General features: G+C 44.6%; 1 long non-coding RNA gene across 1 annotated transcript in view; it reads right to left on the reverse strand.

Moving 5' to 3' along the window:
• Positions 1-259: 259 nt before the first annotated feature.
• The window catches only part of LOC136664155 (uncharacterized), a 37,475-nt gene continuing 24,465 nt past the window's right edge, over positions 260-13,269 (reverse strand). Inside the window, exons 3-4 of the long non-coding RNA XR_010795085.1 lie at positions 10,486-10,561; positions 260-2,381 (exon numbers count right to left, since the gene is read on the reverse strand). This is a non-coding gene — a long non-coding RNA (uncharacterized lncRNA). The remainder of the gene's footprint in view (positions 2,382-10,485; positions 10,562-13,269) is intronic.

A 13,269-nucleotide genomic window follows, 5' to 3' on the forward strand; every position in this document is an offset into this window, starting at 1 on the left:
AAATTCCTCCAACCCACTTAAAACGTTCAAGTTGATATTCAGTGCAATATTTTTTGCCTCGCTAACAAAGACAGATATTTCAGCCTAAACCGTAGGCTTTATCAAACTAATGCCTCCGTGCAGGGTGATGTAGTGCACTGAATATAGAAACTAATAAAAATGTTTAGCTATTCATTGGCAAACCTCTGTTGCGCTTTAATATTATACTCATAGCATCTTAGAGCAAACGTCCAGTGCTGATGTCTGGAATAAATCGTATATAGAGCCTCTATAGATAATATTGGCTGCTGTACTATGTATGTAAACCTAAAAAAACACATCCAAGAACACCCAAGACCTTCTCTTCGGTTGGGTTTTTCACCTCTGTCTTTTGTCATTATTCACTTAGAGTAATGTGGAACAAATACATTTTCTACTAAGCGCTGTGCTCTATTGTGAGCATGTGCTCAGCTCAGCCTGGCCCTGGCATTTCCCCTTTTTCCAGCCCCTCCTGATGACAACTTCCCCTCATTAACACAGGAAACAATACAAATGGAAAGGAGGTCTGGGCAAAGGCCCCCGTGGCGTCTGAATCGAGCTGTTAAATTCATTTCTGGCACAGTTTGAGCCGTTTCATTTGAAAAGGCGTGCAGTTGAAATCTAGTCGCACTCCTCGCCGGCGTCTCAGGGTCTTAACGAAAGAGGGGAAAGTGGAATCAAGCCCATTCTGTGCCCATTCTGGCCGAGGTAAGAGAAAGAGAGGGGGGGGGAGTGAGAGAGAGAGAGAGGCAAAAATAAAAGAAAGAGCTTAATGAGAGAGAGCTCTAAAGCTCAAACATCTCACCACACTCTGAGCTTACACTGTGTAATTACTCCAATGGGAACAATCAATGTGCACTTAAAAATCTTAAAGACCAAATACTGACTTCACAAAGAAAGCGAGCGTTTATTTCAGAACAAAATTAGAAATGGTTTCTTCCTGGTTTTGTTTCTTTAAATGTCAGAATGGTTGTAAAATGGTTGACTTGTGGCTCTACTGTCACTGTTCATTACGCAAACTCGTGTTTTCTCAAGACATAACTGAGAAGTAGTAGGAGACAGATTCACATATTCAGATTATAGTTGCTCCTACGTTTACAGAATGCTGACCCTGTGCGAGAGGAGACAGCAGACTACAGCAGAGAATACGGTATTGACTTCTCAGTTTCTCACTTCCTGTGCTCTCTGCTGTATATATGAATGGCAAACGAATATCTTTTAAACACCCTGCATTCTGTTTTTCGAGTATCCCTTGTATTCGACATTATAAAAAGCTTTCGACTCATTTGCCGCGTGCCCCCGTTTCGATAGGTGATCGGTTCAAATCGATGCTCTAAAACCGAATATGTTCCCATTGCTCATGCTTGGAGAGATCCCAACAACATCTATCAAAGCAAGAGCATATGTGGTTTTTCATATCAAGGAAAAGTGTGCCTGCCTCTAAAAGGGCACAGTTTTACTGTGTAATCAATGGCCTTTTAGTTAATGCACTCAGCCTACAAGAGCGAGAGCTTGGTTCAGACCTTTTCTATGGTCCATTAAATGGGAAACTTCACCAGTACAGATTATCCCAGCGCAAATCCACCTTAATTAATCTAGTGCACACCGCATACATCTTAGCTTTTAAAGCAGCGGACTGCTCATGCGCTCGCACAAAAGGTGCAGACTAATGTGCTGACGAGTCCAGCAATAGCACTCTAATGTATGAAGCCGGTGACAGAAGACAGAAAACACCGATTTGAGTTTAGCCCGTAAAGAACTGCCTCCCTGTAATGGGTTTAGGACAGAAAAAAAGGAGAGCGAGAGAAAGATGAAGAATACGGCTGTTTGGATGAACAAAGAGCTGATTAAATTAGTTCCAAGCTTTTATCTCCTTACATCTAATCAGAATAGAGTAGTGGTAATTAAGCAATGGCGCGTTTCGCACCTTGCTTTTTTCCCGCTCTGATTTGCGTCTCCCGTATTCAGGCTTTACTGTCTAATGGTTAAATGTGCCCCCTCCCTATCCCACTTTTTTTCTTCCATTTCCCCCCTCACCACCCCTCCTTTCTCTCTAGCTTTTTTCCTCTCGGCCCGGCTCATGGTCAGCGTGCGGCAAAGAAGGCTGCAGTAATAGTCCAGGCCTGCAGGAAATTACAAATGCTCCATAATGAAATAGCACAATCCGCACGCGTAAATCAATGGCTCTCGGGAGGCTGAGTCGTCCTCCATCAAAAGGCTGCCGTCTGCATCGTCCCTCGGGAGCAGCTGATGGGTGGCGACGGAGAGGAGTCCTTCTCGTCTTGTTAAGTTCCTTTTCATTCGGCCCTCTTATCAAGCCCAGTGGCTGCTGATAATAGGAGCTGAATCCGCACGCCCATCATCTGATGAAGACAAGGGACAAACCAAGAGGAGCAAGGACAAGTTTCAGTGGCCTTTCGGAAGACTCTTATAGTGGCTGAGAGAAAAACAAACCTTTTACCTTGAGAAGGACAGAGAGCACATTTTGACCCAAATAGAACATGTTTGTCATCATATATATATAAAAAATGCTGAAGGAACAGTTGATTAACTTTGTACAAGGTCCTATGGGAAAAAATGGGTAATAATAATTATATTTCATTCAAAACACAAAGAATGTTGATGAGCATTAGGTTGTGTTCAAGGAGTAAACCTCCTCTCTTTGCCTTCGCCTTTTAACCAACAAAAAGCACCTCACATCACTCCAATTCATGACCGTACAAGGCTGAAAGGGTTTGCGGAGAACCTGCAATCTCACTCTCTGGGACATTGTTGGCTCTCGGTGTGTGAAAGATTGTGTGTGTGTTCGGATGCCATTGAGCAATGAGGAGTAAAAGGGGATATGTAGGAACTCTAATGTAAATGGTACCTACCTTTTAACAAAGATGGCCATGCTGATGTAAAATGGAGGGCAAAACAACAGCTTTCTAGATATAAACTCAGTAGAATCACAACATTAAACAATGAAAACCAATTAAAAAATCATGAGAGTTAAGTTCACTGTAAACATTTCACATTTCCTGTAAAATGTGTTACTCAATACATGCACAGTGTACAACGGGTGTCAAAAGCAGGCAGAAATGATGAGGGAAACTCTATCAGACGATTCATTTATTTATTCATTGATCTCTAATCACTTTTTTAGGGATGCAGTGGGTCCAGAACCTACTCTGAATGTTCCCACAATGAATGGTGTGCCAGACTATCACAGGCCATGACACACTCACACATTTACTGCTATGGACATTTTTGCACGGTGTGTTTTTGGGCTGCTGGAAGAAACTGGAAAAGACACGAGGAGAACACATCACACTCCACAAAGACAGTCACCCAGAGGAAACCCACGCAGACACAGGGAGAACACATCACACTCCTCACAGACAGTCACCCGGAGGAAACCCAAGCAGACACAGGGAGAACACATCACACTCCTCACAGACAGTCACCCGGAGGAAACCCACGCAGACACAGGGAGAATACACCACACTCCTCACAGACAGTCACCCGGAGGAAACCCACGCAGACACAGGGAGAACACATCACACTCCTCACAGACAGTCACCCGGAGGAAACCCAAGCAGACACAGGGAGAACACATCACACTCCTCACAGACAGTCACCTGGAGGAAACCCACGCAGACACAGGGAGAACACACCACACTCCACACAGTCACCCGGAGGAAATTCACGCAGACACAGGGAGAACACACCAAACTCCTCACAGACAGTCACCTGGAGGAAACCCACGCAGACACAGGGAGAACACACCACAATCCACGCAGACACAGGGAGAACACACCACACTCCACACAGACAGTCACCCGGAGGAAACCCACGCAGACACAGGGAGAACACACCACACTCCTCACAGACAGTCACCCCGAGGAAATCCACGCAGACACAGGGAGAACACACCACACTCCTCATAGACAGTCACCCGGAGGAAACCCACGCAGACACAGGGAGAACACACCACACTCCTCACAGACAGTCACCTGGAGGAAACCAACGCAGACACAGGGAGAATACACCACACTCCTCACAGACAGTCAGCTGGAGGAAACCCACGCAGACACAGGGAGAACACACCACACTCCTCACAGACAGTCATCCAAGATGGAGCTCGAACCCATAACCCCAAGGCCCAAAAGCTGTGTGACAGTGACAGTGCCTGTTGACCAGTGATGGCATAGTTACCTTGACAAAGTAGTCTGATTTCTGATTACTCCTTTACAAAGTAACTTGGTTTCTTTAACGATTGCTTGATTTTAAAAGTAACTAAGATAGCTTACAAGTTACTTTATTAGTTACATTCACCCGACCGACTCTCCCCTACTGTCCGGTTTTACACCAAAGTCCAGCTTTTGTTGTTTGGGTGGTGGGGGACCTCCTGCATTAGTCGCAGCTCTCTGCTTCGCACCACCTGGTGGGAGTTGCCCTGTAAGTTTGTCTACGCCGTGCTGCGGCTCCAAAGGTTTCTTAAAATTTGACGTAGTGTTTTTAAAGCTTGCTAGCGACTCTGTCGCCAGCAAAGAGTGCATAACGAACCTTGATATTGTCATGTTTAGCTTACACAAACTAAAAAATGTGCCTGTGTTTCCAGCTAAAAAACATGCTCTCTCCATAGTTTACATTTGCGTCGTTGCGTGGTATCACACGTGAGTTGTCCTCCTGCAGGAAACATGACTTAATTGTCACGTAGCCCAGACGTCACTCCCCAAGACGCAAGAAGAAAGCAAAAAAATATGTTTTTACTAAGAAAAATGACAAAAATAGTAATGCACAGTGACTTGGATAAGTAACTTTATCACTGGATTGGAGACAGTAACTCGTTAATGAAAACGGTGGTTAGATTAGAGTAACGTGTTACTGACATCACTGCTGTTGACGCCACTGTGCTCTGCCCACACACATTAGACCAGAGGAGATCTTTAGTGCTCAGAGATACTCAAAAGTATATAAAAACACCACCCTAATTATGATGATCTCATTCCCTTTACACTTGATTGACGCTGCAGATTTGTCCTTTCAGACCTCTGCCTTCCGCATCCCTGACTAACACCCAACTCCAGGCCACCACCACTTGAAGATAATTTTTTGGAAGGACGAGTCAGCCCTTTAAGATGGTGGTTGTTGAAGAAGTCGGCCTATCTGTAACTCCTACTGAATAAAGCTGACATAATCCTGCTCAGTGCTGGTGGATTAGTTAAAGCACTGGGGCTAATGAACTCTGCATGGCTGCTGCTGTAATAGGCTGCGCTGAGATAACGCAGCCGCAGTTTTATGAGGGAAGCTCACCACGGGCAGCTACCATCCCTCTTTCCCTTCCCATCATTCGTGACCTGGAAGACGGCTGCACTAATCGTGGAGTCCGTAAGCCACTTCTGAGGCCAGGATGAGAATCGGAACGCTGCTGAGAGGGACAAAATGAGCCAGGCCGTCCGACCGAGTGAGGCCGGGAAAATTCAGCTCCGGCATCCACAGGACAGCTGTTTACCTGTTCACCATGAGGCCCTGAGCTTGGCAGGGACAAAGGGACTGAAGCCCAGCCGTAGACGGGACGCAGTGGGGTGGGGATTGCGCCACACCCTGATTGGATGATTGGTGGCAGTGGGGGATCCAATCAGGGCTTTTCAGAGGAGTGCGGTTTGTTTAAGTGGACTGGCAGAAAGCATTTCAGTCAGTCAAGCTCAGCAGGGGCTGCATTTGGGCTTCAAGTCTCTGGCGGGTGAAGGAGGAGGAGGGATAAAGAAAAGGAGGGAGTGTGGGAGGGAGGGAGAGAGGAGAGCAGAGTAGAGTAGAGTAGAGAGTGGCAGCACCAGCAACTCAGCGCCATCGGCTGCCAAGAAAGCCATCATAACCATGGCAACCCAAGAACAGAACATGGCTGTTCTTTCCGTACGTCATTGACACATCGCTGCAACACTTTCGTTATTTTTTTTTTTTTTCCTTTAAGCAAACAGCTGCCTGCTGTAGAGTCTGCGCTAGCTGCTCGTCATTTAATGAGTGGTTTGACAGCCGACGTTTTCCTCACCCAGGGGACTTTTGTGGAGATGCTCACCAAGGGAAAACATGCAGAGACCAGCCCAGCGCCACCCTAACAATTAAATCACAAATTCAATTGCCTTAAACATCTGACAAGGGGATCAAAGAAGGAAAAACGTGCAACGGGTTGGTGATCAGTGTGACGGAGCAAATCCCTTCCTCAGCTCAGCTCCCCAGAACAGCTCACTCTCAGCACACGCTCTTCCCCCATATTTCTGAGGGAAATATTTGTCAGTGTGTCAGATTTCTGATGTGTGTGTAGGTGTTGCTAATAGTGACTGTTGGGAATGTTTTCAGAATCAGATTGGCTCGGTGATCCCTCTAGCAATTTCTCTTCTTTTCTCTGAGGAGTATCATTTTCACAAATCGCTGATTTTTATTGGACAGCGAAAAAAAAACCATTTTGTGATATAAGGCCTCAAATATAACACAGAACAAAGACTGGCATGTGCAAGGAATAGAAACAATAATAAGGTCATTGACTGGCCTAGTCTCTTTGCAGCAGTAATGTCATTTTATTGCTTCTGACCACTGGAAATTAATATTACATGAGAAGGGATTTGCCTTCCAGTCCGTAAAAATACACTACATTCATTAAAGGATTATTCCAAGACACAATGGACACTCACTGCACTCACTCACTCACTCACTCACTCACTAGCTAAAATATATATTTGATTCACTCCACAATCTCCACAATCTCCTCATATTCACAGCATGTGGCTTATGTCTAATAAAGCTAACAAGCTTTAAGTAACTGGAGATGAGAGTGTGCGGGGTATATTGCATTTCAAAGGTGCCGTGCAATAATCTGTATGATAAAATTCATCCTCCGCGTGCACCCCAAATAAACAAACCATGAAATACATCTGCTTGGGAAAATTAGAGGGTAAATGTAAGTGTACACAAGCTCCTTAATGTTTATTCATTGCTCCTTCATCAAAACAGACTGCTGCTGCTGTTGTAGCTGATGGTAATACAGGTGGGGGTCATGCTATTCACAATCCAGAGGCTTGTCTCTGCAATTCAAAGTGCACCTCTCACTAGTGCGCACTTAGAATTCCACGGGCAATTCAGATTGGACACTTGAGTCACACTCCATCAGCCTAAGGCCGGGACGGATCTGTAGGTCATTGTGTTGTGCTGCTGGTTCATTAAGTTTGCTGTACAGAAGGCTGGTTTCAAGCCCAAGCCAAACAAGTTTTGTGGGGGGGAAAGAGCAGCCCCACTCTATTACACAGTGCCATCTAGTGGCAGAGAAGGAGCTCACCGGCGTCTGGGTCTCATCAGCCGGCCTATTGTTTGCATTCCAGAGGTAAGCCATGTAGATCCCACCTCAGTTTTGTATACAGCACAGGATGTAAAAGTCAGCCAAGCACCGCTCTCCCACTAAACACTGTTATACAAGCAGCTTTTCAGCATGTTCTCAACGAGGTCCATTCCCCAGTCAATGCACACACACACGAACACAACACAGAGTTTGGGATTTTGGGCTGAAATTTTTCCTCACTTTTTAACATGGCGGGTGTGTTCAAAGTCTACATGGTCTTAGTGAACTGCAGTTAAGAGGCTTCAAATCAATTTAAATAGTAGAACAACACATTGCAGGGCGGCACGGTAGAGCAGCTGGTAGTGTCACAGTCACACAGCTCCAGGGACCTGGAGGTTGTGGGTTCGAGTCCCGCTCCGGGCGACTTTCTGTGAGGAGTGTGGTGTGTTCTCCCTGTGTCTGCGTGGGTTTCCTCCGGGTGACTGTCTGTGAGGAGTGTGGTGTGTTCTCTCTGTGTCTGCGTGGGTTTCCTCCGGGTGACTGTCTGTGAGGAGTGTGGTGTGTTCTCTCTGTGTCTGCGTGGGTTTCCTCCGGGTGACTGTCTGTGAGGAGTGTGGTGTGTTCTCTCTGTGTCTGCGTGGGTTTCCTCCGGGTGACTGTCTGTGTGGAGTGTGGTGTGTTCTCTCTGTGTCTGCGTGGGTTTCCTCCGGGTGACTGTCTGTGAGGAGTGTGGTGTGTTCTCCCTGTGTCTGCGTGGGTTTCCTCCGGGTGACTGTCTGTGTGGAGTGTGGTGTGTTCTCTCTGTGTCTGCATGGGTTTCCTCTGGGTGCTCCAGTTTCCTCCCACAGTCCAAAAACACACGTTGGTAGGTGGATATGAAGAATGAAGTGTATGCAGGAAATAAAGACATATGGGTAAGTGAGAGAGAGAGAGAGATGAGATAAAGGAAGAAATGCAGAGAGAAAAAAAGGAAAACACAGCGAGGGTGAGGAGAAGGCAGAGAGAGTAGGAAAGAGAGAGACAAAGATTAAAACATGTAAACCAGGCTTGAGCAATACAAATATATTAACATGTGTAATGCCAATATGGCACATTAAACTGATCTGCATTAAAGAGGATAAAAAAGGGCATACAAACAGAATGAGAGGAATGGAGAGAAACAGTCAGAGCGAGTGAGTGAGAAACAGAAAGAGAGAGAGCGAGAATAAAAGTGCAAGCAAAATGGTGACAGACACTGAGAGACTGGCTAAACTATCACTAAACCAAAAGTCATTACACATTCCTCCGTTTCCCTGATGTTATTGCGTTTGTGGAGGTGCACTCTGGGGGGAGTGAGAGGAGGAGGGACTCATCCATCAGGGTCTGATTATGTAATTTCGGGGTAATTGCCCCCCTCCCTGCCAGTGTCCCTCCTCTCTCCTGGCGGTGGGCTGTGTCTGTGATCTCTGCTCTGTGCTAACCGGCAATAATAATTCTGTTTATCTGAACTGGCTGCCATATGCATATCCGCCCTGCTCCTCTGGCAATCAAATTACAGCCACCCCACAATAAATCACTGACAAACTGTTTATTAAACAAAGAGGCTGCGATTGAATTATTAATGACAGAGATTAATTTGGGCTCCGTTGTGTAGCAGCAAGCACAGCCCCCTGGGCCACAGGCTTTATGGGTAATTTGACGCCTGACTTTTATATGTGCATTTGATGCAGTGTTCTGAAAGAGCCCGTAAAAAGAAAACAAGATCACTAACCACCTCAGCGTGGTGTCTATACGTGTTGGGGATCTGCATGTGGAGATGAAGGGAGATATTAAAGTCACAGGGCAGTTAGAGAAAGGTTTCATTACAGCAGGGCACCTGTCCTTTACACACACACCAGCACAATCACATTCTCAAACTGGGTTTCAGTTGGTTTTTTTTTTTACCTGTAGGTGAACTTTTATTAAACCCTTCTGTGTGTTAATATACAGCAGAGACCTACGCTCTCATCCACCTGTTCATCCATCAATGCACAGGACAATGTTCTGGATCAGGTGCTGTTCTTTAATGGGTGTGTGATGTTTGGACTTGTTAGCAACTTGGCTAATGTGAGCACAGTGTGGTCTCTAATAAAACCAAAGAGGAACCACATAACACTATGGAGTCTCCATCTGATATTAATGTATATGGAAAACTACAGTAACTCTTTATTGTTTATGTATTCTTTTTTTTTGGGTTGTTTAAACACTTCAAACATTTTTATATCATACATAGCGTATGTTGAAAATATTTTTAAGAACTGGGCCTTAATTATTTTGAAAAATTACATTTTGAATGCGTGGCGCAGCAGGTTAGTGTCGCAGTCACACAGCTCCAGGGACCTGGAGGTTGTGGGTTTGATTCCCGCTCCGGGTGACTGTCTGAGAGGAGTGTGGTGTGTTCTCCCTGTGTCTGTGTGGGTTTCCTCCGGGTGACTGTCTGTGAGGAGTGTGGTGTGTTCTTCCTGTGTCTGCGTGGGTTTCCTCCGGGTGACTGTCTGTGAGGAGTGTGGTGTGTTCTCCCTGTGTCTGTGTGGGTTTCCTCCGGGTGACTGTCTGTGAGGAATGTGGTGTGTTCTCCCTGTGTCTGAGTGGGTTTCCTCCGGGTGACTGTCTGTGAGGAGTGTGGTGTGTTCTCCCTGTGTCTGTGTGGGTTTCCTCCGGGTGACTGACTGTGAGGAGTGTGGTGTGTTCTCTCTGTGTCTGTGTGGGTTTTCTCCGGGTGACTGTCTGTGAGGAGTGTGGTGTGTTCTCCCCGTGTCCACGTGGGTTTCCTCCCACAGTCCAAAAAAAACACACGTTGGTAGGTGGATTGGCGACTCAAAAGTGTCCGTAGGTGTGAATGTGTGTGAGTGAATGTGTGACTATGTGTGGTGCCCTGTGAAGGACTGGCGCCCCCTCCAGGGTGTTTTCCTGCCTTGTGCCCAATGATTAGGCTCTGGACCCTGAGTTGGATAAGTGGTTACAGATAATGGATGAATGAATGAATGAATGACATTTTGAATGCATTAGTCTATTAATTTGGGAGCAAGTCGGTTTTTTGTGATCAGTCTAAAAATCCGAAAGCATGGCATATAATGAGTCATTCTGATGTGCTGTGTCGTATGCAGAGTGCAGGCATTTTAGAGTTTCCCCACCTTCTCATCTGAATCATCTCCATTCTCCAATCACAGCACTGGACCTGTCTGAGTCTCCAAAATCAGCGTGCTGGACCTGCGTTTATGTGAGAGAGCAAATATGTAGATGTAAGCAAAACATAGCAAACATTGAGATATATGTGTTCTGATTAAAAACTAATAATTAAAAAAAAACAGCACTGTGTTGTTTGGTCCTTGTAGTATTTTCATACTCAAGGGACCTATGGACGTCAAAGTGGTATAAGATGTTAATATAAAACTAACTAACGGTCTGTCCTTGCATTCACACACCCATCAGTCCATTAGACAGATTTCTCAAGAAATAATGAGGAAAAAACCCAAATAAACCCAAAAACAACCAGCTACACATTGTAAACTAACTGTAAATCAAAAACAATAAATTCTTCAGCATAACTCTGCCTTACAGTATCAGGTACAAGTGCCTCTCTACCATTACCACAGAGACTCATGCACACCAGAGCTTATTTTAAAACTGTCAAAAATCTCAGACTTCCAGTAACTGGTACATGACAATTTTGTGCAATAACTTCTACCGAGGCGCATTACAAAAGAAAGTTGATTGAATTTGTTGAAATGCCATCCATGCATTGTCTATTCATCTATCCATCTGTCCGTCCACCCACCCGTCAGTCTGTCGTTCTGTCTGTCCATCCAGTTTGTCGTCCATCTGTCCATTCATCAGTCCATCCACTCATCCATCCATCACATCAACCTCAATTAGATTAAACCCACAAACGATCCGAAAATCTTTATTTTTTAAACACATACCCAGATCACGGAGCGGTTTGTGTCAGAAGCTCTGAGTGATGAGGACCTTGAAAGTCCTCTCACTGAGCAGAGCCCACACACACACTCCCAACAGCTCCACAATCACACATTCTACAGGACACTATATCATTCTGACACCAACAGCAGTAAATATGAGTCTGTCCTGGTACTCATCTCTTTCCCCTCTCTCCTGCTGCTGGCTGGGGGAGTGGGGAATGTTTTGTGAATGTTCAAGAGATTTCGTACGGTTCCTGTCAAAAGCACTTGAGTTGACAGACAAGTCTAAGAGTGGGCTTTAATTTTCATGTACAGACTCTATTACTGATATGTCCACTGTATTATCTACAATCCCGTGCTGATAATAACCCGTTCATTAAAGTGATATTACCTCTGACATGCGTTATTCTGGTCAGCTGTACTCTCCAGCTGTTACAATGCAAAGGAGTCCACACAAACAGTGCTCTAGATCACGCTCGCCCTATTCATTACACTAAAAAATGTCCATGCTGACTTTTACCCTCATAAACGCTTTTGACCACTGGCTATTTTCTCATCTTTTTATGGGCATGACCTTTTTGAGAACATTTATCAGCTCCGTCCATTTTCATGCAGTGTGTGCCCATAGCGATCAAAGCACAGTCATGCGCGCACACACACACACACACACACACTCTGTCTCTCTCTTTTGCTGTGTCTCATTTGTCTCTGTCTTAAACAGATTTGTATAAAAGCATATTCTCATCATGTAGAAGGAAGAAATCACCTGTTTTTTCTTTGGTTTCCTGCAGAATTGTGTCAAAATATGAACTTATTTGGTCCTAATATTGGCTTATAACCAAACAAAGACTTATTTATTTCAGTATGGAATTACAAGCCTCTTTTTTTCAACATACTAATGCTATAAAGACGCTAATATTTTATGTTGACCTGTAAATATACTTCCTTGAGGTTCTCAAAAACACTAAAACATGTAGTGTTCAAAATAGTGTAAATACTTAAAGGTGACGTTCATGATTGTGATCAGAGAACACTTTTTATAAAATTCAGAAGGTGTTTCCTCACCATTGGCTAGATCTCCAGTCGGTTTGTGTGCTAGAAACCGGTCTAATGTTTTTATGACGCACCAGTGTCAGTGAACAAGTAAAAAAACAAAAACAAAGTGGCTCAGTCAGACATGCTAGGCTTGCAACAGAAAAAACAGCAAAGAGCCCACAAAAGGTTGAAAATCATGAAAATAGAGGAGGATATTGCTTTATTCCTGCTCCATAGGCAGGTTATATTTTTGCTGTTTTAAATCATTTAGGTTGGAACTCACTCAAAATTCAGGAGACTGCTAATTGCATTAAAGTAAACACAGACTGAAAGTGCTAAAAAGACAAAACACCTTGTGTTACATTAAAAAATTGAATTCAAACAGTGAATAAAAACTTAATTGTCTGTAAGCACAAACAACAGTCATTTTTTTCATGGTGCTTCTGAACGTAAACAAATCAGAGAGAACTGCAGTTGCCCACAATCGTAGATGCTACCTTTAATTAACATATCATTTTAACACTGTAAGTCAAATTCTGACATACAAACACAGAAAGAGATTTCTCTAACTATCTGTTTGGATTGAACATATCAAACACATTATGCTTTAAAGTACTACATCACTTGCATAACATGGACCTTACACCTTAATCTCTCGCAGGTTTACCACCCAAAGCTACATTGTGTAGAAAGAAGACACTTGTGGAGGGGTGTATCTCTGTGTAGTGGTGGCTGTGCTGATCAGCTCCCTCCACTCTCATTACAGAGACCCAGAGCAGCTGGTGGTGGGGTGTAGTGGGGAGGAGGAGGGGAGCATTCAAGGGGTATTTGCCTGTTATTCTCGTGGCCAGATGGGTGCTGATTATTGGGAAGAGCTGGAGAAACCATCAAGCCAATCTGAAGCCCCCTGGGGGCCCACATTAGAGCCCATAAGCAAAATCCAATTGAAAATGGAGCACAGGA

The sequence above is a fragment of the Hoplias malabaricus genome, chromosome 12 (genome assembly GCF_029633855.1).
Source record: "Hoplias malabaricus isolate fHopMal1 chromosome 12, fHopMal1.hap1, whole genome shotgun sequence".
NCBI lineage: Eukaryota > Metazoa > Chordata > Actinopteri > Characiformes > Erythrinidae > Hoplias > Hoplias malabaricus.